Here is a 22952-nt window from a genome sequence, read left to right as displayed (position 1 = left end):
CGGCCCTCTGTTTTGTCTTTTCCGCTCGTTTTTCTGCCCTCTGTTTTGCCTTTTTGCTTGTGTTCCTGCCCTCTGTTTACCCTTTTCTGCTTATTTTTCTGCCCTCTGTTTTGCCTTTTCGGCTCATTTGTATGCCCTCTGTTTTGCCCTTTTCTGGTCTGTTTGGCTTTTTCTGCTTATTTTTTTACTCCCTGTTTTACCTTTCCTGCTAATTTGCTGCCCTTTGTTTTGACTTTTTTGCTTGATTTCTTTCTATTTTTTTAAATATTTTTATTAGGCCATGATATCAACGTGAAGCAATTATTTAATGTCTAATTACAATATGCATTATGTATAAAAGAAGAAATTCATTGTTTACATACATAATATACAAAGTTCATATTACAAATTAAAAACTAAAAGCGATCATTGCTTAGTTAAACAGTAAATGTAAAGAATACATTCAGAAATAGGGGGCATGATAGAATATACAAAGAGTACTGAAAGTACTAAAAACACAGATAATTTATAATTCATTGATTTCCCCTTTCATCATTCACATAATCTGTTATGGCTCCCCAAACTTTTAAACCCAGATTCCTTCTACGAGGACCCTTAAGGAAATATAGATTGTGCTCTAAACTGAAGACAGCTACAATTTTAACACCTAAATAAACGGCCTCCTGTACACCTCTCAGATCATTAAAAATAGCCTCATTTGTACAAATTATCTGTGTTTTACCAATGTTCCCTTTATACCCTGACATTAATCCAAATGAGACTGCCAGCCGTTCTATTTTGGGCATGGCTGTAGCGGGTTTTGTGGTTACAATCGCTACATCATCTGCATAAGCCAGAACTTTATACTATGTTTAGCATTTTCTGCTTCTTTTCTACCCTCTGTTTTGCCATTTCTGCTCAACTTTCTGCCCTATGTTTTGCCCTCTTCAACTATGTTTTGCTTTATGCAGATCTTTGTGCCCTCTGTTTTGCCTTTCTGCTTGTTTTCTGCCCTCTGTTTTGCCTTTTCCGCTCATTTATCAGCCCTGTCTTTTGCCCTCTTCTGTTCTGTTTTGCTTTTTCTACTTGTGTTTCTGCCCACTGTTTTGACTTTTCCGCTCATTTTTCTGCCCTCTCTTTGCCTTTTTGCTTGTATTCCTGCCCTCTGTTTTGCCTTTTCTTCTCATTTTCTGCCCTCTATTTTGCCTTTTTGGCTCATTTGTATGCACTCTTATGGTCTGTTTTGCTTTTTCTGCTTGTAGTTCTAACCTCTGTTGTGCCAATTTCGGCTCATTTTTTTACTCCCTGTTTTACGTTTCATGGTAATTTTCTGCCCTTTGTTTTGATTTTCTGCTTGTTTTCTGCTCTCTCTTTTACCTTTTCCAGCTCAATTTTCTGCCCTTAATTTTGCCCTTTCTGCTAATTTTTGTGCCAATTAGTTTTGCCTCTTCTGCTCTGTTGTTTTTTTGCTGCTTATTTTTCTGCCCTCTGTTTTGTCTTTCCTGCTCATTTTCTGCCCTCTGTTTTGCCTATTTTGCTCATTTGTCTGACCTTTATTTTTGCCCTTTTTTGCTTGTTTTTCTGCCATCTGTTTTGCCATTCCTGCTCAATATTCTGCCATCTGTTTAGCCCTCTTCTGCTATGTTTTGCTTTCTGCTCGATTTCTGCCCTCTGTTTTGCCTTTCTGCTTCTTTTTTGCCTCTGTTTTGCCTTTCCTGCTCATTTTTCTCCCCTATGTTTTGCCTTTTCCGCTATATTATCTGCCCTCTGTTTTACCCTCTTCTGCAATGTTTTGCTTTTTCTGCTTGTTTTCCTGCTTCCTATTTTGGCTTTTTCTGTTCATTTTTGGCCCCCTGTTTTGCCTTTTTGCTTGTATTCCTGCCCTCTATTTTGCCTTCTCTGCTCATTTTTCAGCCTTTAGTTTTGCCTTTTTGCTTGTTTTTCTGCCCTCCATTTTTTCTTTTCTGCTAATTTTTCTTCCTCTTGTTTTGCCTCTTCTACTCTGTAGTTCCTTTTACTGCTCATTTTCTGCTCTCTGTTTTGCCTTTTTCTTCTTGTTTTTCTGCCCTCTGTTTTGCCTTTCTGCTTGTTTTTCTGCCCTCTGTTTTGCTTTTCTGCTCGTATTCTGCTCTCTGTTTTTACCTTTTACTGCTCGCTTTTCTGTCCTCTGTTTTTCCTTTTCTGCCCACTGTTTTACCCTCTTCTGCTCTGTTTTGCTTTTACTTCTCATTTTTCTGCTTTCTGTTTTGCCTTTTTCTTCTTGTTTTTCTACCCTCTGTTTTGCCTTTTCTGCTTATTTTCTGCCCTCTGGTTTGCCTTTTCTGCTTATTTTTTGCCATCTGTTTTGCCCTCTTATCTTCTGTTTTGCTTTTCTGCTTGCTTTTCTGCCCTCTGTTTTGCTTTTTCTGCTCGCTTTTCTGCCCACTGTTTTACCCTCTTCTGCTCTGTTTTGCTTTTTCTGCTTGTGTTTCTGCCCTCTGTTTTGCCATTTTCCACTAATGTTTCTGCTTCCTGTTTTGCCTTTCCTGCTCCTTTTCTGCCCTGTTTTGACTTTTTCTGCTCATTATATATTGCCTTCTCCTGTTTTGCTTGTTCTGCTCATTTTTTTGCCCTTTGTTTTGCCATTTCTTCTCATTTTTCTGCCCTCTGTATTGGCTTTACTGCTCATTCTTTTACTCCATGTTTTACCTTTCATGCTAATTTTCTGCCCTTTGTTTTGAATTTTCTGCTTGGTTTCTGCTCTCTCTTTTACCTTTTCCAGCTCAATTTTCTGCCCTTAGTTTTGCCCTTTCTGCTAATTTGTGTGCCAATTAGTTCCTTTTTCTGCTCATTTTTCTGTTTTCCTTTATGCCTTTCTGCTTGTTTTTCTGCCCTCTTTTTTGCCCTCTTCTGCTATGTTTTGCTTTCTGCTTGTTTTTCAGCCCTCTGTTTTGCCTTTTTTGTAAGTTTTCTGCACTCTGTTTTGCCCTCTTCTGCTCTCTTTTGCTTTTTCTGCTTGTTATTCTGCCATCTGTGTTGCCTTTACTTCTTGTTTTCTGTCCTCTGTTTTGCCTTTTCTGCTTCTCTTCTACCCTCAGTTTTGCCCTTCCTGCTCATTTTTCTGCCATCTGTTTTGCCCTCTTCTGCTATGTTTTGCCCTTGGTTTTTCCATTTCTGCTCGCTTTTCTACCCTCTGTTGTTCCTTATTTCTGCTCATTTTTTCTGTTTTCCTTTTTGCCTTTCTGCTTGTTTTTCTGCCCTTTCTTTTGCCTTTCCTGATCATTTTCAGCCCTCTGTTTTGACTTTCTGCTCGTTTTTCTGCCCACTGTTTTGCCTTTTTGCTCATATTCCTGCCCTTAGTTTTGCCTTTTTGCTTGTTTTTCTGCCCTCCATTTTCTGCTCATTTTTCTTCCCTCTGTTTTGCCTTTTTCATCTTGTTTTTCTGCCCTCTGTTTTTTCTTTTCTGCTTATTTTTCTGCCCTCTGTTTTGCCCTCTTATGTTCTGTTTTGCTTTTTCTACTTGTTTTTCTGCCCTCTTTTTTGCTTTCCTGCTCATATTCTGCTCTTTGTTTTACCTTTTTCTGCTTGCTTTCCTAACCTCTGTTTTGCCTTTCCTGCTAATTTTTCTGCCTTCTGTCTTGCCCTTTCTGCTAGTTTTTCTGTCTGTTATTTATCCCTATTCTGCTTGTTTTTCTGTCCTTTCTTTTAGTTTCTGCTCTAAATTTTTCCTTTCTGCTCATTTTCTACCCTCTGTTTTGCCTTTTTCAGCCATCTGTTTTGCCTTTCCTGCTTGTTTTTCTTCCCTCTTTCTTGCCTCTTATGCTCGTTTTTCTGCCCTCTGTTTTGCCTTGTTCTGTTTATTTTTCTGTGTTCTGATTTGCCTTTCCTGTTTTTTTGCCCTCCATTTAGCATTTTCTGTTCATTATTCTGCCCTATGTTTTTCCCTCTTCTGCTCTGTTTTGTCTTTTCTAATAATTTTTCTGCCCTCTGGTTTGCCTTTTCTGCTAGTTTTCTGCTCTGTTTTGTCTTTCTGCTAATTTTTCTACACACTTCATTGCCCCTCGTTTTCTGCTCTCTGTTTTGCCTTTCCTGCAAATTTTTCTGCCCTCTATTTTGCCTCTTCTGCACTGTTTTGTCTTTTGTGCTTGTTTTTCTGCCCTCTGTTTTGCCTTTTCTTCTTGGTTTTCAGCCCTCTATTTTGCTGTTTCTATTCATTTATCTTCCCTCTGTTTTACTTTTCCTGCCCATTTTTCAACCCTGTTTTGCCTTTATGCTCATTTTTCTAGTCTTCATTTTGCTAGTCCTGATCGTTTTTTTTGCCCCCTGTTTTTCCCTCTTCTGCTTGTTTTTCAGCCGTCTGTTTTGCCCCTTTCTGCTCTGTTTTGTCTGTTCTGCTCATTTTACTGTCCTCTGTTTTGCCTTTTCTACTTGTTTTTTCTGTCCTCTGTTTTGCATTTCCTGTTCAATTTTGGGCCCTCTGTTTTGCCTTCCTTCTAATTTTTCTGCTCTCTGATTTGCCTTTCTGCTTGTTTTTCTGCCCTGTTTTGCCTTTTCCGCTCATTTTTCTGCCCTCTGTTTTGCCATTCCTGCTAATTTTTCTGCCCTCTGTTTTGCCTTCTCTGCCACATCGAAATCACAGACGATATAGTCAGATGGATGCATCCTTCCTCACTGGTTGCACCTAGAGAGTCTGCCTCCCTCTTCACATTGCACCCCAAGCTCACAATCTGCAGAGTATCCCAAGGATCATCCCTCAGCCATTCCCTCTTCAACATATACATGACACCACTCGCAAGCATTGTCAGAGCACACAACATCAACATCATCTCTGATGCCGATGACATCCAACTTGTCCTCTCACTACTAGCGTACCGCACCCACACAAAGAACAACTTCCACAACTGGATGATGAACGTCGCTACATGGATGAGAAACTACTGCCGCAAACTGAAACCAAACAGGATGGAAGTCCTCATCTTTGGCAGACAAACCACCCGTTGGAATGACTCCTGATGGCCCATGGAGTTCGGCTCCACCCATACACTGAAAGACCCTGCCTGCAACTTGGCATCGTACTGGACAGCGAACTCTCCATGAAATGCTAGGCAAAATCTGTCGCCTACTTCCACACAATCCGCATGCTCCAAAAGATGTTTATGTAGCTCCCCACTAGCACCAGAAAAACTGTGATGCAGGCCCTCATCATCACCAACTGACTCGACAATAGCAAGGCACTCTGCATCAGCACAACCTCTACACTCATACAAAGACTTCAGACCATCCAGAATGCAGCAGATAGGCTGATCCTCAACCTGTCGAAAAGGACACACATCATCCAATACCTGAAGGACCTCCATTGGCTTCCTATCAAGAAGAGATGCCAGTTCAACCTCTTGACCCATGCCTACAAAGCCCTCCACATTCTAGGACCACACTACATGAACCTGATCTTCCACCAACCATCCAGAAACCACTGTTCTACTCACCTTGCCCTTACACAGACATCTGCCTCATATAAACATCACTTCCCTCACCTCGCCTTCAAAGCCTGGAACACACTTACTCTCCACTTCCTTACATCACCCTTCCTGAACCACTTCAGGATGGTACTCAAGACCTGGCTCTTTGACTGAATCCTGCAGCACAGTACCTGGAGACCCCCCAGGGTGACAAGTCGCTCTCTACAAATCTTTTTTTTTAATATGTTTTTCTGCCTCTGGTTTGCCCTCTTTTGTTCTGGTTTTCCTTTTCAGCTAGGTTTTCTGCCCTCTGTTTTGCCTTTCCTGCACTTTTCTCTGCCCTCTCTTTTGTCCCTGGCTTTCCTGCTCATTTTTCTGCCCTCTGGTTTGCCTTTTCTGCTCATTTTTCTGCCCTTTTCTTAATAAAAACCAGGGGATCAGGGTATTCCTACCTTTCCCCCTTGTCTTTATTTTAAAAAGAATTCTTGGGACTCAGCTGAGTCCGAGTCCCACGATGGCTGCAAACACTTTCTTGTTAAAGTGTTGACAGCCAATCAGATCGCTGCACGAGATCTGGAGGATTCACGGAGGGGTAGCATCCCTGCAAATACAAATTTGCTTTTCTTTTAATAACTCTAAAACTACTGAACGGATTCACACCAAATAACAAAAAGGGTACTTTCTTTATGAAGACCTACCTTTCTGCCAAATTTGGTATAATCACGTTCAACGGTTCGGGCTGTAGTTGTATCTAAAATCCCTATGAGAATTAACATAGGAAACACTTTTTTTTACCCCTACCTTTTTTAGCCCCTGCTTAACGAATCACCCTGAAACCTTCCATGCACAACTAGAATGACTGGTGCACTTTTTTCTGGAATATTTCATAGAAATTCATCAATCAGCACCAGAAAATGCTTTTCCTGTGGGAAGTAGGTACTAACGATAACTACCTATTGGCGTCCTTCAGTAGGTAAGATATATATATGCTGCAAAAGGCACGGAGCCAACGCAGACTGCTGGGGCCTTGAGGCTCCCATATGGTTCCCATCATAGCACACTGGGCGCCGTGATTGGGTGGGCACCAGGCCATACAGGGAGATGTGGCCTAGCCCTGGGGGATGGGGTTACCGGGGCCAAAGTCAGCCCGGGATGAGGGGGCATGTGGCCCCCCTTGCCCATTGAATTATGGCCGGGCACCTGGCCCAAACCCCCCCTCTGCCCTTGTAAAAGGAGATAAACAGAGGGCAGAAAAAGACGAAATGGAGGACAGAAAAAAAGCAGAAAAAGCAAAACAGAGAGAAGGAAAACAAACAGAAAAGCTAAAACAGAAATCTAAAAAACAAACAGAAAAGGCCAAACAGATAGCAGAAAAATTTGCAGAAAAGACCAAACAGAGAAAAGAAAAACGACCAGAAACGCAAATTAGAGGGCAGAAAAAATAGCCGAAAATGTCAAACGGAGAGCAGAAAAATGAGCAGAAACGGCAAAACAGAGGACAGAAAAATGAGCAGAAATAGGCAAAACAGAGGTCAGAAAAAAGAGCATAAAATGCAAAACGGAGCAGGAGAGGGCAAAACAGAGATCACTCAGACATTAACACACCCACTCATAAACCCACTCAGAGATTCAGACACCCACTCACAGACCCACAGAAACACTCATACACCCACTCAAAGACCCACTCAGAGACTCATACACCCAGTGACCGACACTCTCAGACACTTACACATCCACTCACAGACCCACTCAGATTCTTATGGGTGTGAGTGGGTATGTGAGATGTCATCAGTGATGTCATGAGTGAGCAGGTGCCCATGGCAGTCCCTTGCTTTTGTTGCTTGCACCTGCTTTGCCCTCAGCTATGGTAATTTGCATATGGGCTGGTGGGAGGAGCAGGTGCTTGGAGGCACAACCATGGGACAGTGGATGAGCCAGATCGTTTCTTGTTGGAACAGTTTGTTGTCAAACATGAAGATATTCCTAGTTAGGCAGCAATTCATCATTTCCAGAAACATCTGTTGTTCTGGCTGGCCCTAAGTCCATCATGGTGTCCAATACTCATATACAATGTGGACAGATCAAGTGTCATCATTATATATCACCTACTGGCGGTCGCCAGTAGGTAGTTCTAGTTAGGACCGTGTTTCAATTCAAAAAGCATTTTTCTATTCCCAATAACTTTGACGCCGGTTGATGAATTTTTGCGAAAATTTCAAAACGTTGGTCCCGCTCCGGTCAGCTCCTATCCTGAAAGTTTTGGGGTGATTCGCCAAGCAGGGGCAGAGAAAAAAGGGGGGGTCCCAAAACTCGTTTTCTCCATGTTATTTCCCATAGGAAACTTTAGACACGCCTACAGCCCGAACTGCTGAACGTAATTACACCAAATTTGGCAAAAAGGTAGCCCTTGGTTCAGAAAGAGACCTTTTTTAAATGGTGTAAATCCGTTTGGTAGTTCCAGAGAAATAAAAAAAATACAGGTAAAAAAATCAATTTCCCATAGGAAACTTCAGACACGGTTACAGCTGAAACTGTTAAACGGAATTACACCAAATTTGGCAAAATGGTAGTGCTTGGTTCATAAAGCGACCTTTTTTAAAATGGTGTAAATCCATTCAGTAGTTTTTGAGATATTAAAGGAAAACAACCTTTATATATCTGGGCGGGACCTAACTACACAAGCAATAGCTTGGCTCTGATTGGCTGTTAACACTTCAATCCAGGAAGTGTTGGCAGCCATCTTGGTGCAATGCTTTTTAGGTCTCGCCTAGCGATGCAGCGTATGCGCTGGACACTACACAAACACATTTGCACTGCCCTAAACCCTGAAACATTACCCCAGCACGAACCGCTACACTGCACGAACACCACTGCACTGCCCTAAACCCTGAAACACTACCCCAGCACAACTCCCTACACTGCCCGAACATCACTGCACTGCCCTAAACCCTGAAACACCACCCCAGCAAGACCCCCTACACCGCCCAAACACCACTGCATTGCCCTAAACCCTGAAACACCACCCACAGCAAGACCCCCTACACTGCCCAAACACCGATGCGCTGCCCTAAACCCTGAAACACCAGCCCCTGCACAACCCCCTACACTGCCCGAACACCACTGCACTGCCCTAATCCCTAAAACACCATCCCCTGCATGACCCCCCACACCGCCCGAACACCACTGCACAGCGCTAAACCCTGAAACACCACCCCAGCAGGACCACCTACACTGCCTGAACACCACTGCCCTAAACCCTGAAACACCATCCCCAGAAAGATCCCTTACACTGCCCGAACACCACTGCACTGCCCTAAACCCTGAAACACCACCCCCAGCAAGACCCCCTACACTGTCCGAACACCACTCCCCTAAACCCTGAAATACCACCCCAGCAAGACACCCTACACTGCCTGAACACCACTGCACTGCCCTAAACCCTGAAACACCACCCCCAGCAAGACCCCCTACACTGCCCGAACACCACTGAACTGCCCTAAACCCTGAAACTCCACCCTTGCACAACCCCCTACACTACCCGATCACCACTGCACTGCCCTAATCCCTGAAACACCACCCACAGCACTTCCCCCTACACTGCCCGAACAACACTGCTCTGCCCTAAACCCTAAAACACCACCCTGCAAATCTCCCTACACTGCCCGAACACCAGTGCTCTGGCCTAAACCCTAAAACACCAGCCCCAGCATGACCCCTTACACTGCTCGAACACCACTGCTCTGCCCTAAACACTGAAGCACCAGCCCCAGCACGACCCCTTACACTGCCCGAACACCACTGCTCTGCCCCCTAAACCCTGAAACACCACCCCCAGCAAGACCCCTACACTGCCCGAAAACCACTGCCCTAAACCCAGAAACACCAGCCCCAGAACACCGCTGCTCTGCTCTAAACCCTGAAACACCACCCCCAGCAAGACCCCCTACACTGTCCGAACACCACTCCCCTAAACCCTGAAACACCACCCCAGCAAGACCCCCTACACTGCCTGAACACCACTGCACTGCCCTAAACCCTGAAACACCACCCCCAGCAAGACCCCCTACACTGCCCGAACACCACTGAACTGCTTAAACCCTGAAACTCCACCCTTGCACAACCCCCTACACTACCCGATCACCACTGCACTGCCCTAATCCCTGAAACACCACCCACAGCACTTCCCCCTACACTGCCCGAACAACACTGCTCTGCCCTAAACCCTAAAACACCACCCTGCAAATCTCCCTACACTGCCCGAACACCAGTGCTCTGGCCTAAACCCTAAAACACCAGCCCCAGCATGACCCCTTACACTGCTCGAACACCACTGCTCTGCCCTAAACACTGAAGCACCAGCCCCAGCACGACCCCTTACACTGCCCGAACACCACTGCTCTGCTCTAAACCCTGAAACACCACCCCCAGCAAGACCCCTACACTGCCCGAAAACCACTGCCCTAAACCCTGAAACACCAGCCCCAGAACACCGCTGCTCTGCTCTAAACCGTGGAACACCAGCCCCCGCACGACCCCCTACACTGCACAAACACCGCTGCACTGCCCTAAACCCTAAAGCACCAGCCCCATCACAACCCCCTACACTGCCCGAACACCACTGCTTTGCCCTAAACCCTGAAACACCACCCATAGCATGACCCCCCACACCTCCCGAACACCACTGCACTGCTCTAAACCCTGAAGCACCACCCCCAGCAAGACCCCATACACTGCCCGAACACCACTGAACTGCCCTAAACCCTGAAACTCCACCCCCTGCACAACCCGCTATACTGCCCGATCACCACTGAACTGCCCTAATCCCTGAAACACCACCCTAGCACTTCCCCCTACACTGCCCGAACAACACTGCTCTGCCCTAAACCCTAAAACACCACCCCGCAAATCTCCCTACACTGCCCGAACACCACTCCTCTGGCCTAAACCCTAAAACACCAGCCCCAGCACGACCCCTTACACTGCCCGGAACACCACTGCTCTGCCCTAAACACTGAAGCACCAGCCCCAGCATGACCCCTTACACTGCCAGAACACCACTGCTCTGCCCTAAACCCTGAAACACCACCCCCAGCAAGACCCCTACACTGCCCAAAAACCACTGCCCTAAACCCTGAAACACCACCCCCAGCAAGACCCCCTACACTGCCCGAATACCACTGTCCTAAACCCTGAAACACCACCCCCTGCAAGACCCCATACACTGCCCGAATACCACTGCACTGCTCTAAACCCTGAAACACCACCCCCAGCAAGACCCCCTACACTGCCTGATCACAACTGCCTTAAACCCTGAGACACCATCCCCAGCAAGACCACCTACACTGCCCGAACACCACTGCACTGCCCTAAACCCTGAAACATCAGCCCCGGCACGAACCCCTAAACTGCCCGAGCACCACTGCACTGCCCTAAACCCTAAAACACCACCCCCAGAACGACCCCCTACACCGCACGAACACCACTGCCCTAAACGCTAAAATACCACCCCCAGCATGACCCCCTACACTGCCCGAACACCACTGCCCTAAACCCTGAAACACCGCTCCCAACAAGACCCCCTACACTGCCCACACACCACTGCCCTAAACCCTGAAACTCCACCCCCAGCAAGACCCCCTACACTACCCGAACACTACTGCCCTAAACCCTGAAACACCACCCACAGCACTTCCCCCTACACTGCCCGAACAACACTGCTCTGCCTTAAACCCTAAAACACCACCCTGCAAATCTCCCTACACTGCCCGAACACCAGTGCTCTGGCCTAAACCCTAAAACACCAGCCCCAGCATGACCCCTTACACTGCTCGAACACCACTGCTCTGCCCTAAACACTGAAGCACCAGCCCCAGCACGACCCCTTACACTGCCCGAACACCACTGCTCTGCTCTAAACCCTGAAACACCACCCCCAGCAAGACCCCTACACTGCCCGAAAACCACTGCCCTAAACCCTGAAACACCAGCCCCAGAACACCGCTGCTCTGCTCTAAACCGTGGAACACCAGCCCCCGCACGACCCCCTACACTGCACAAACACCGCTGCACTGCCCTAAACCCTAAAGCACCAGCCCCATCACAACCCCCTACACTGCCCGAACACCACTGCTTTGCCCTAAACCCTGAAACACCACCCATAGCATGACCCCCCACACCGCCCGAACACCACTGCACTGCTCTAAACCCTGAAGCACCACCCCCAGCAAGACCCCATACACTGCCCGAACACCACTGAACTGCCCTAAACCCTGAAACTCCACCCCCTGCACAACCCGCTATACTGCCCGATCACCACTGAACTGCCCTAATCCCTGAAACACCACCCTAGCACTTCCCCCTACACTGCCCGAACAACACTGCTCTGCCCTAAACCCTAAAACACCACCCCGCAAATCTCCCTACACTGCCCGAACACCACTGCTCTGGCCTAAACCCTAAAACACCAGCCCCAGCACGACCCCTTACACTGCCCGGAACACCACTGCTCTGCCCTAAACACTGAAGCACCAGCCCCAGCATGACCCCTTACACTGCCAGAACACCACTGCTCTGCCCTAAACCCTGAAACACCACCCCCAGCAAGACCCCTACACTGCCCAAAAACCACTGCCCTAAACCCTGAAACACCACCCCCAGCAAGACCCCCTACACTGCCCGAATACCACTGTCCTAAACCCTGAAACACCACCCCCTGCAAGACCCCATACACTGCCCGAATACCACTGCACTGCTCTAAACCCTGAAACACCACCCCCAGCAAGACCCCCTACACTGCCTGATCACAACTGCCTTAAACCCTGAGACACCATCCCCAGCAAGACCACCTACACTGCCCGAACACCACTGCACTGCCCTAAACCCTGAAACATCAGCCCCGGCACGAACCCCTAAACTGCCCGAGCACCACTGCACTGCCCTAAACCCTAAAACACCACCCCCAGAACGACCCCCTACACCGCACGAACACCACTGCCCTAAACGCTAAAATACCACCCCCAGCACGACCCCCTACACTGCCCGAACACCACTGCCCTAAACCCTGAAACACCGCTCCCAACAAGACCCCCTACACTGCCCACACACCACTGCCCTAAACCCTGAAACTCCACCCCCAGCAAGACCCCCTACACTACCCGAACACTACTGCCCTAAACCCTGAAACACCACCCCGATAAAGATCCCCTACACTGCCCGAACACCACTGCACTGCCCTAAACCCTAAAACACCACCCCCAGCAAGACCCCCTACACTGTCCGAACACCACTCACCTAAACCCTGAAACACCAACCCCAGCAAGACCCCTTACACTGCCCGAACACCACTGCACTGCCCTAAACCCTGAAACACCACCCCCAGCAAGACCCCCTACACTGCCCGAACACCACTGAACTGCCCTAAACCCTGAAACTCCACCCTTGCACAACCCCCTACACTACCCGATCACCACTGCACTGCCCTAATCCCTGAAACACCACCCACAGCACTTCCCCCTACACTGCCCGAACAACACTGCTCTGCCCTAAACCCTAAAACACCACCCCGCAAATCTCCCTACACTGCCCGAACACCAGTGCTCTGGCCTAAACCCTAAAACACCAGCCCCAGCATGACCCCTTACACTGCTCGAACACCACTGCTCTGCCCTAAACACTGAAGCACCAGCCCCAGCATGACCCCTTACACTGCCCGAACACCACTGCTCTGCCCTAAACCCTGAAACACCACCCACAGCAAGACCCCTACACTGCCCGAAAACCACTGCCCTAAACCCTGAAACACCAGCCCCAGAACACCGCTGCTCTGCTCTAAACCATGGAACACCAGCCCCCGCACGACCCCCAACACTGCACAAACACCGCTGCACTGCCCTAAACCCTAAAGCACCAGCCCCATCACAACCCCCTACACTGCCCGAACACCACTGCTTTGCCCTAAACCCTGAAACACCACCCATAGCATGACCCCCCACACCGCCCGAACACCACTGCACTGCTCTAAACCCTGAAGCACCACCCCCAGCAAGACCCCATACACTGCCCGAACACCACTGAACTGCCCTAAACCCTGAAACTCCACCCCCTGCACAACCCCCTATACTGCCCGATTACCACTGAACTGCCCTAATCCCTGAAACACCACCCTAGCACTTCCCCCTACACTGCCCGAACAACACTGCTCTGCCCTAAACCCTAAAACACCACCCCGCAAATCTCCCTACACTGCCCGAACACCACTGCTCTGGCCTAAACCCTAAAACACCAGCCCTAGCACGACCCCTTACACTGCCCGAACACCACTGCTCTGCCCTAAACACTGAAGCACCAGCCCCAGCATGACCCCTTACACTGCCCGAACACCACTGCTCTGCCCTAAACCCTGAAACACCACCCCCAGCAAGACCCCTACACTGCCCGAAAACCACTGCCCTAAACCCTGAAACACCACCCCCAGCAAGACCCCCTACACTGCCTGAATACCACTGTCCTAAACCCTGAAACACCACCCCCTGCAAGACCCCATACACTGCCCGAATACCACTGCACTGCTCTAAACCCTGAAACACCACCCCCAGCAAGACCCCCTACACTGCCTGATCACAACTGCCTTAAACCCTGAAACACCATCCCCAGCAAGACCACCTACACTGCCCGAACACCACTGCACTGCCCTAAACCCTGAAACACCAGCCCCGGCACGAACCCCTAAACTGCCCGAGCACCACTGCACTGCCCTAAACCCTAAAACACCACCCCTAGAATGACCCCCTACACTGCCCGAACACCACTGCCCTAAACCCTGAAACACCGCTCCCAGCAAGACCCCCTACACTGCCCACACACCACTGCCCTAAACCCTGAAACTCCACCCCTAGCAAGACCCCCTACACTGCCCGAACACCACTGCCCTAAACCCTGAAACACCACCCCGAGAAAGATCCCCTACACTGCCCGAACACCACTGCACTGCCCTAAACCCTGAAACACCACCCCCAGCAAGACCCCCTACACTGTCCGAACACCACTCACCTAAACCCTGAAACACCAACCCCAGCAAGACCCCTTACACTGCCCGAACACAACTGCACTGCCCTAAACCCTGAAACACCACCCCCAGCAAGACCCCCTACACTGCCCGAACACCACTGAACTGCCCTAAACCCTGAAACTCCACCCCCTGCACAACCCCCTACACTGCCTGTACACCACTGCACTGCCCTAATCCCTGAAACACCACCCACAGCACTTCCCCCTACACTGCCCAAACAACACTGCTCTGCCCTAAACCCTAAAACACCACCCCGCAAATCTCCCTACACTGCACGAACACCACTGCTGTGGCCCAAACCCTAAAACACCAGCCCCAGCACGGCCCCTTACACTGCCCGAACACCACTGCTCTGCCCTAAACACTGAAGCACCAGAAACCGCATGACCCCTTACACTGCCCGAACACCACTGCTCTACCCTAAACCCTGAAACACCACCCCCAGCAAGACCCCTACACTGCCAGAAAACCACTGCCCTAAACCCTGAAACACCACCTCCAGCAAGACTCCCTACACTGCCCGAATACTACTGCCCTAAACCCTGAAACACCACCCCCTGCAAGACCCCATACACTGCCGGAATACCACCGCACTGCTCTAAACCCTGAAACACCACCCCCAGCAAGACCCCCTACACTGCCTGAACACAACTGCCTAAAACCCTGAATGCCACCCCCAGCAAGACCACCTACACTATCCGAACACCACTGCACTGCCCTAAACCCTGAAACACCAGCCCCGGCACGACCCCCTACACTGCCCGAGCACTACTGCACTGCCCTAAACTCTAAAACACCACCCCCAGAATGACTCCCTACACTGCACAAACACCACTGCCCTAAACCCTAAAACACCACCCCCAGCACGACCCCCTACATTGCCCGAACACCACTGCCTTAAACCCTGAAACACCACTCCCAGCAAGACCCCTACACTGCCCACACACCACTGCCCTAAACCCTGAAACACCACCCCAGCAAGACCCCCTACACTGCCCGAACACCACTGCACTACCCTAAACCCTGAAACACCACCCCCAGAACCTCCCCATAACTGCCCGAACACAGCTGCTCTGCCCTAAACCCTAAAACACCAACACCAGCATGACCCTCTACACTGCCCGAACACCGCTGCTCTGCTCTAAAGCATGGAACACCAGCCCCCGCACGACCCCTACACTGCCCGAACACCGCTGCACTGCACTAAACCCTGAAACACCACCCATAGCATGAACCCCCACACTGCGCAAACACCATTGCACTGCTCTAAACCCTAAAACACCACACCCAGCATGACTACCCAACCTGCCCGAACACCACTGCACTGCACTAAACCCTAAAATGCCATCCCCCTGCACGACCCCCCACACTGCCCGAACACCACTGCACTGACCCAAACCCTGAAACACCACCCCAGCAAGACCCCATACACCGCCCGAATACCACTGCACTGCCCTAAACCCTGAAACACCACCCCCAGCAAGACACCCTACACTGTCCGAACACCACTGCCCTAAACCCTGAAACACCACCCCCAGCAAGACCCCCTACACTGCCCGAACACCACTGCACTGCCCTAAACCCTGAAACACCACTCCCAGAATGTTCCCCTACACTGCCCGAACACAGCTGCTCTGCAATAAACCCTGAAACACCAGCACCAGCATAACCCCCTACACTGCCCGAGCAACGCTGCTCTGCTCTAAACCGTGGAACACCAGCCCCGGCATGACCCCCTACACTGCCTGAACACCACTGCACTGTCCTAAACCCTGAAACCCCAGCCACTGCACAACCCCCTACATTGCCCAAACACAGCTGCACTGTCCTAAACCCTGAAACACCAGCCCCAGCACGACCCCCTGCACTGCCCGAACACCACTGCACTGCCCAAAACCCTGAAACACCAGCCCCAGCATGACCCCCTACAGGCCGAAAAAACAACACTGCACTGCACTAAACCCTGAAACACCAGTCCCAGCACGCCCCCCTACACTGCCCGAACACCACTGCTCTGCCCTAAACCCTGATACACCACCCCCAGCACGACCCCCTGTAGTGAGGATCGTTATCTACCTATGTACAACGCTAAGTTAGCATAACCGCGTTCAATGTTAGAAAGCCATCTTGCTGCTTTTGCTGCTTTTGCACACGACACTGTAGTCACATGTTATTAGAAGTGAGAAATGCTTACTCGACTTTGCTTCACATGAGAACTGTCTGTTGTTAACATTTTGAACAGTGAATAGCGACCTTGGTCTGTACACAGTGTAACAGAAACAGTCTGGATCGCTAGAAGGTGCATGTTGTTGAGTTCAGGTTGATCGGCCCACTAGTTTAGCCATAACACGCACGCAGCTGCAAATACCTGAAAGTCGAATGCTTTTAATATTGCAGTGTTACATGTTTTCAACACATTCTGAAGAAGAGCGTTCCTAGGAGCAGAGCATAGCTGATCCTGTGAATTGAACTCTCTGAGCTGATCTATACGGTATGGGGTTCCCCATTCAAGCCTAGAGACCTTTTATTAGTCTAATAATACTATTAGTGTGTTAGAGAAAGGAAGGTGGCCTAGAGCCACTGTCATTTTAGTATGATTGCTCCTTTCATTTTCTATGGTATTGTAACTATGCTGATGGTTTCGATTTTAATCGTTTGTCTGCTAATGTTAGCCAAACTGCTGCATATTAGGACACGAGGTTTATAAAATAAACTCTTTAAACTTTTCCCGTGTCTCTGTTTATTCTGTTGTGGACTGGTACGAGAATAATTACGAAAAGGTGTTTCTGATTCCCACCATTCCTGAGAAATATACTAAGTAGCTTGTTCTGGGTTGTCTATACATTGGGACCGCCAAGCTAAACATCGGATAACGAATCGGACACTGATGCTGGCCGGATAGGGGGTTCTGGGTTCTGAGGTGAGTTTTTGGTACACCGCAATTCACTGAGGGCCTGGGTTCCTGCGCATAGTTCTGCGCATAAGCAGAATCCCTGCAACATGGCGCACCTAACGTTTGGTCTATTGATTTGAGACTCCTTAGTAGTGCTTGTATTAGTCCACAACACCCTCACTCTGGTTTCCGGATAACGGGAGTGACGGTTTTAACCTACCTGTGTTTTGACTAAATAGGTTCCTTCAAGCTTGATCATTGAAAAGGTTATTTAATCTGAACCCTAGTGCTCCTAAATTTCTGTGGATTTGCTGTTTGTGTCCTAATGGCGGTCGATATACCGGCTCATAGCCGGGCACCCCTGAAACGTCATCTGGCGCAGTATGGGGTGCCAGACAATGGTATGGGTGTAATTTTTTCTAGTAAGTGCCGATGCGTTCTTTCCGTTTGAGTTGTTCTACTCTTGCGTTACTTTGCCGGCGGTGAGTGAGGACGATGATACGTTCCACACATATACTGCCACGGCGCTACCAGCCAACTATACGCCATATAGGACTCAGGAAATTCCTCTTTCTGCCTGGCAGCATAACATTTGGTTTAATGGCGCCCTTCCCCATGCGGTTACACCGGCGAGAATGGGCCCTTTGTCAATCGCAGGGGCCACATGGCCGGTGTTAGCCGGATTTACGCCTCATCCCCGCTACCTACAGGTAACGGTGGCTGAGTTACGCGTTCTGCACACTGCCCTTATTACAGTGCATAGGGCTCTAGTGCAGTACGTGTCGCGCAACGTGCAGGTGGTCGCTACTGCTGTTGCGGGACAACCGACGAACCACCACGCGGTGGTTATTAGTCCTGTTATGGTCAATTCGGTGGTGGGCAAGCGACCTCAGAATAGGGATGATTTCCCTTATTGGCTTGCTGAGAAATTTGATCAAATTGAAGCGGTTTATCCGCGTACATCTCCTGTGGAGAAACACAGGATCCTTACCATTGCTTTGCCTAAAGACTTAGTCCTGGATGTGGCTGATTGTGAAAACTGGGGTAAGGTCTTTGCAGCGACATACTCGAAGTGCTATGGCACTCCGTCTCTGTCGGTACTGCCCTCCGTTATAAAACGTGTTCAGGAGAATCATGGTGCGGAGGCTGCTATTGAATTGGGTATGCGGCTTGTCGGAGTCTTTGATGTGGTTGCCACCATGATCTTGGGCAACCTCAAAGGAGATGCTATGCAGTTCCAGGTGCTTAATAAGTTAGATGCAGTGAACGAAGACGACAACCCGAGGGAATTCGTGAAAATTATCGCGATGACCTATAAACAAGTTGGTCGCAGCGCTTTAGGGGTTAAGCCGACTGTGAAAACTCCTGATTCTCAGCAGACAAAGGCGAATTCGTCTGGTAAGGACGAACGCCCTAACTTTCCAAAACAAAGTTGGAGGGCGAAAAAACAGGAGAAACAGCAACAGAAACAGGGGTCTCGTCCTGCCTCTCCAGTCCTGTCAAGTAGTGAACGCACTTATGATCTGCACGATCGTGCTACTATTAAGTCGCCTGATAGATTTCAGGTTTCTGAACAACGCTCTCCTCGGCTTCACAATCCGGTGGCGGAGGCGCTGGGAAAAGTCAGGGGGTGCACCGCAGGCACGTGAGCAGTCCCGACAGACTGACGGCAAAGGCAAGCAAGAAGACTCTGCACGTCAACGACCCCCATTTCAGAAGAAGAAAGTTGCTGCTCTGACAGCGAGGTATGCATCAGATGGTACGGACGCAGCTTCAGAACCTAACATGGGCACTAACGCTGCTGGACAGCGCGGCGGAAGTTACAGTAGTGCGACAAGCACTGCGTCCATATCTGGTGGCGACAGCAACTGATATATTCGTGAATATTGAAACTGCTGACACTGGTGTGTCTCCCCCTGATAGACTATATAATATAGTTCTTCACATTGAAGGTGACATACAACGTACAATTCAAGGTTTTTTTTGGGATCATCTGACCACTACCTATGATATTTTGTTGGCGGAGGCAGATTGGCTCCCGGCTTTCGTTTTGGCTGCTCCTATAGGGGAGGAGGTAATCCTCCCGACCTTTGCGCACACTGTGCCAAAGGTCCTAGCTGATAAGTATGCCGGGGAATGGGCTCAGGTGCAAGCACCTGCGTTTATATCGGACTCAGGTGGGCTGGGATAAATTTTCCCCCAGCCATGAGATTCCGTTGCGGACTACGCCCCAGCCACAAGCCCAATACCCAATGCGTCGTGAAGCTAGATCTGACGTAGCATCTATCCTTGAACAATTGGAATATCAGGGAGTATCACCTATGAATAATCTCTTGTTAACTGTGACGAAGCCTGATGGGTCATACCGCCTAGTTTTAGATTACCGGCACCTTAACTCTCATTGCCGGACCTGTGCAGTACAGAACACCCATAGTTCGGCTCTCGTCGATAGTCTCGTGAGAAAAAGGTTTAAAACCACACTTGACATTTCCAATGGCTTTTACAGCCATAACCTGTCCTCTCTTAGTAGTGAGTGGACGGCGTTCACCTCTGGTGGCAAACAAAAACAATTCAAAAGATTGCCAATGGGCTATAAGAACAGCCCGGGAGTCTTTGACGCTCGCGTGGTCTCCCTCTTAGAGGGTGTAGACCCAGATGCGTACTCGTACGTGGATGACATTTATCTCACGGATGACGAGTTAGACCCGAATCTTCGGCGCGTTGATCGCATTATTGTTTTGTTTGCGGACTTCGGTTACAAATTCAATTTTGCGAAGTCGCACATAGTAGAGTATACAGTGTTGTTCTTGGGGTACGAACTCAACAATGAAGGTCGAGGATTGGCTCCGCACTTTCTGGAAAAGTATGCATGCCTCCATGCTCCTACTTCACTGAAGAAATTGCAATCCCTGCTGGGTTTTCTGAATTTTGGTCGAACTTACATCCCGGATTATGCCCAGCATATCAAGCCGCTTTACGCCTTGGTACAACCTACTTTTTCCAAATCCTGTTGGCTAACTGAGCATTCAGCTATATTGCAGTTATTGCAAGCTGATCTTCTTGCTTCTAAGTACTTACTGACACGTGATAACCACACTAACCTGGTCATAAGAATAGTGCCCGGCGCAGTTGGTTTCACATACTTAACATTCAATGAGGGCGACACCGTTCCCATTGCTTACAAATCTCACTTGTACACTTCAGCTGAACTACGTTTTTCCGCTGTCGAAAAAGTTCTGACAGCAGTGCAGATGGCGATTTTGAAAGAACGAGCGCTGTCGCAAGGGAAATGAATGTTGGTGGTTACACCCTATCCGGCCCTAGAGGCGGTGACGAAAGCAAGTGTACGAAAATTCTAAAGCTTTGCATCCGAGGTGGATACAATGGGCCACTTCCTTGACCTCGCCGGATGTCACTTTTATATTTGACGCGGCACTTCAGACTCAGGAGTTTTGGCAGTATGAATTTGTTCATCCGGCTCCTCTGTCCTTGCGCCCGCTCGAGGATTACCATTGTGTCATATACACTGACGGGTCTGCGCAACCCGCAACTGGATCAAAGCACGCCTATTCAGCGGCTTGCGCAATTGTAGTTGGTACTTTCGTAAATGGTGAATTCCTGTCCGATGTCGTACACACGCAGTCATTGGGTCATTGTACCGCTCAGTTGGCGAAGCTTGGTGCTCTGGTGCTTGCACTGGAGTTTGCTGATCCCCGAGTCACTACTCTTATTGTGAGTGACTCCTTCTATTGTGTTCAATCTTACAACAACAATCTGCATTTCTGGTCTCAGAATGACTACCATGATTCCAAAGGTAGCACGATTAAGCATAAATTGCTTTGGGCTCGAGTGGCAGATCTTAAAGAACGTCTGCCCCTTGTGAATGTAATTCACACTCTTGGTCACCAACATGTTGGTGTCCATGCTGTCGGCAATAGCTTAGCTGACGAGGCAGCAAAAACAGCAGTGGCAACATACTTAGTAGCAGCAGTTACAAGGTCCAAAAGTAAGATCGATGATGACATCTTGGCAGCTATTGCTGCTACAGAGCAGGGCACGAAGCCACCGAAAGGTTTCCCTGCTCGTTACCATTATCGCTTAAGTCCTAATAAAGTCCCATTAGTGAGGATTAATGACGTTGGTGAGAGATTGATTCCCAACGCAGACTGCAGACCTTCTTTGATATTAGCGGCCCACGAGGGCATGGCGTCCGTGCATGCCGGCTTTGCAGCTACTGTATCTTTGCTACAACAACGTTACTGGTGGTGCGGTTTGTACAAACAGGCCAGGGCTTATGTTCTTAATTGTGACATTTGCCAGCAGATTAAACCTTCTTCTGCGGCGCGCCCACCACAAACTCAGTTGTACATATCTAGTAAACCATTGGGTTGTGTTTATTTAGATCACTGCGGTCCTTTTACCTCTGATACTGCGTTCAAATACATCTTGGTTGCAGTGGATTCGTGCACACGTTTTCTGTGGGTATGGCCACAAAGGAGTGCTGATTCTCGCACTGTCATTAAAGATTTGAGTGTCTATGTTGGAAGTTTGTCGTGTGGTACCTTTCATTCTGATCAGGGCCCGGCGTTCGCCTCTAAGGCGTACAAAGAGGCCATGAGAAGTTTGGGGGTCCAAGTCAAATTTTCGTCTACATACCAGCCTGAGGGCAATAGTGTAGTGGAGCGAATGAACCGTGACTTAAAGCAATCTTTGACAGCCAGAGTTTTGGGTACTGGCCGGAACTGGCTTGCCCACTTGTATGACATGCAACGTGCACTTAATAATCTCCCTAGAAGGTCTCTGGGTGGGCGGACCCCATACATGATGCTCTTTGGTGTTCAAATGTTTGTTCCAGACCTTGATGGTCTAGACATGGCGGCGTCAGCCGCACCCTTTGACGTAGATGAACACTGTGCTGTATTGCAGACTCTACAAGAAGCCAGAAACAGTCTAGCGAAGGACAACGTACCCTCCTCATCTGAAGCTGAAGTTCAGATTCCGGTAGTCGGCTGGCTACCCTGAGTTGGTGATCTGGTCCGTGAGAAAGTGGAGAACAAGAAGGAGTTCGGCCCCTCTTATCATGCACCGGTTCCAGTGCTTGGAGTGCAGGGTACAAGAACTGTCATTTTACCTCCTCTTCCTGGTCGAAAGGATAACAGGTACATTTCGATTGACAATGTCAAACTACAATGAGTGGCCGATTCTTCTTAGTATGACTCCGGCAGTTTCATGCCCTTCGATGCTGAGGAATTCTGTTGTGGCCCGAGCTTCTGACATAGTGCCTGATGTTGCCATCGAGATGCATGTGGTTACTGGTCCCTTGTTGCCACAAACACCTAGTGACGTGCTTGAAGAAGTTGAGTATGCTTATCCTGCGGATGTTACCTTGCCTGTTTTGCAATCCACCACAGTTGCCCTCTCACAAGACTCTTTTGACTCTCGTTCAGTGACTTCCATTGCCTCGTCCAAGGTTTCAATTTTTGTGGCATGGTTCAAGAGACATTTTTTGGTACCCCCTTGGACTTACATTTGGCTGGTGCTCATATGTGTTTTTTTGTTTATGTCCATTGGCTTT

The sequence above is a fragment of the Triturus cristatus genome, chromosome 1_2, assembly GCF_964204655.1.
Source record: "Triturus cristatus chromosome 1_2, aTriCri1.1, whole genome shotgun sequence".
Taxonomy (NCBI): domain Eukaryota; kingdom Metazoa; phylum Chordata; class Amphibia; order Caudata; family Salamandridae; genus Triturus; species Triturus cristatus.
Note: the sequence above shows the minus strand (reverse complement) of the source record.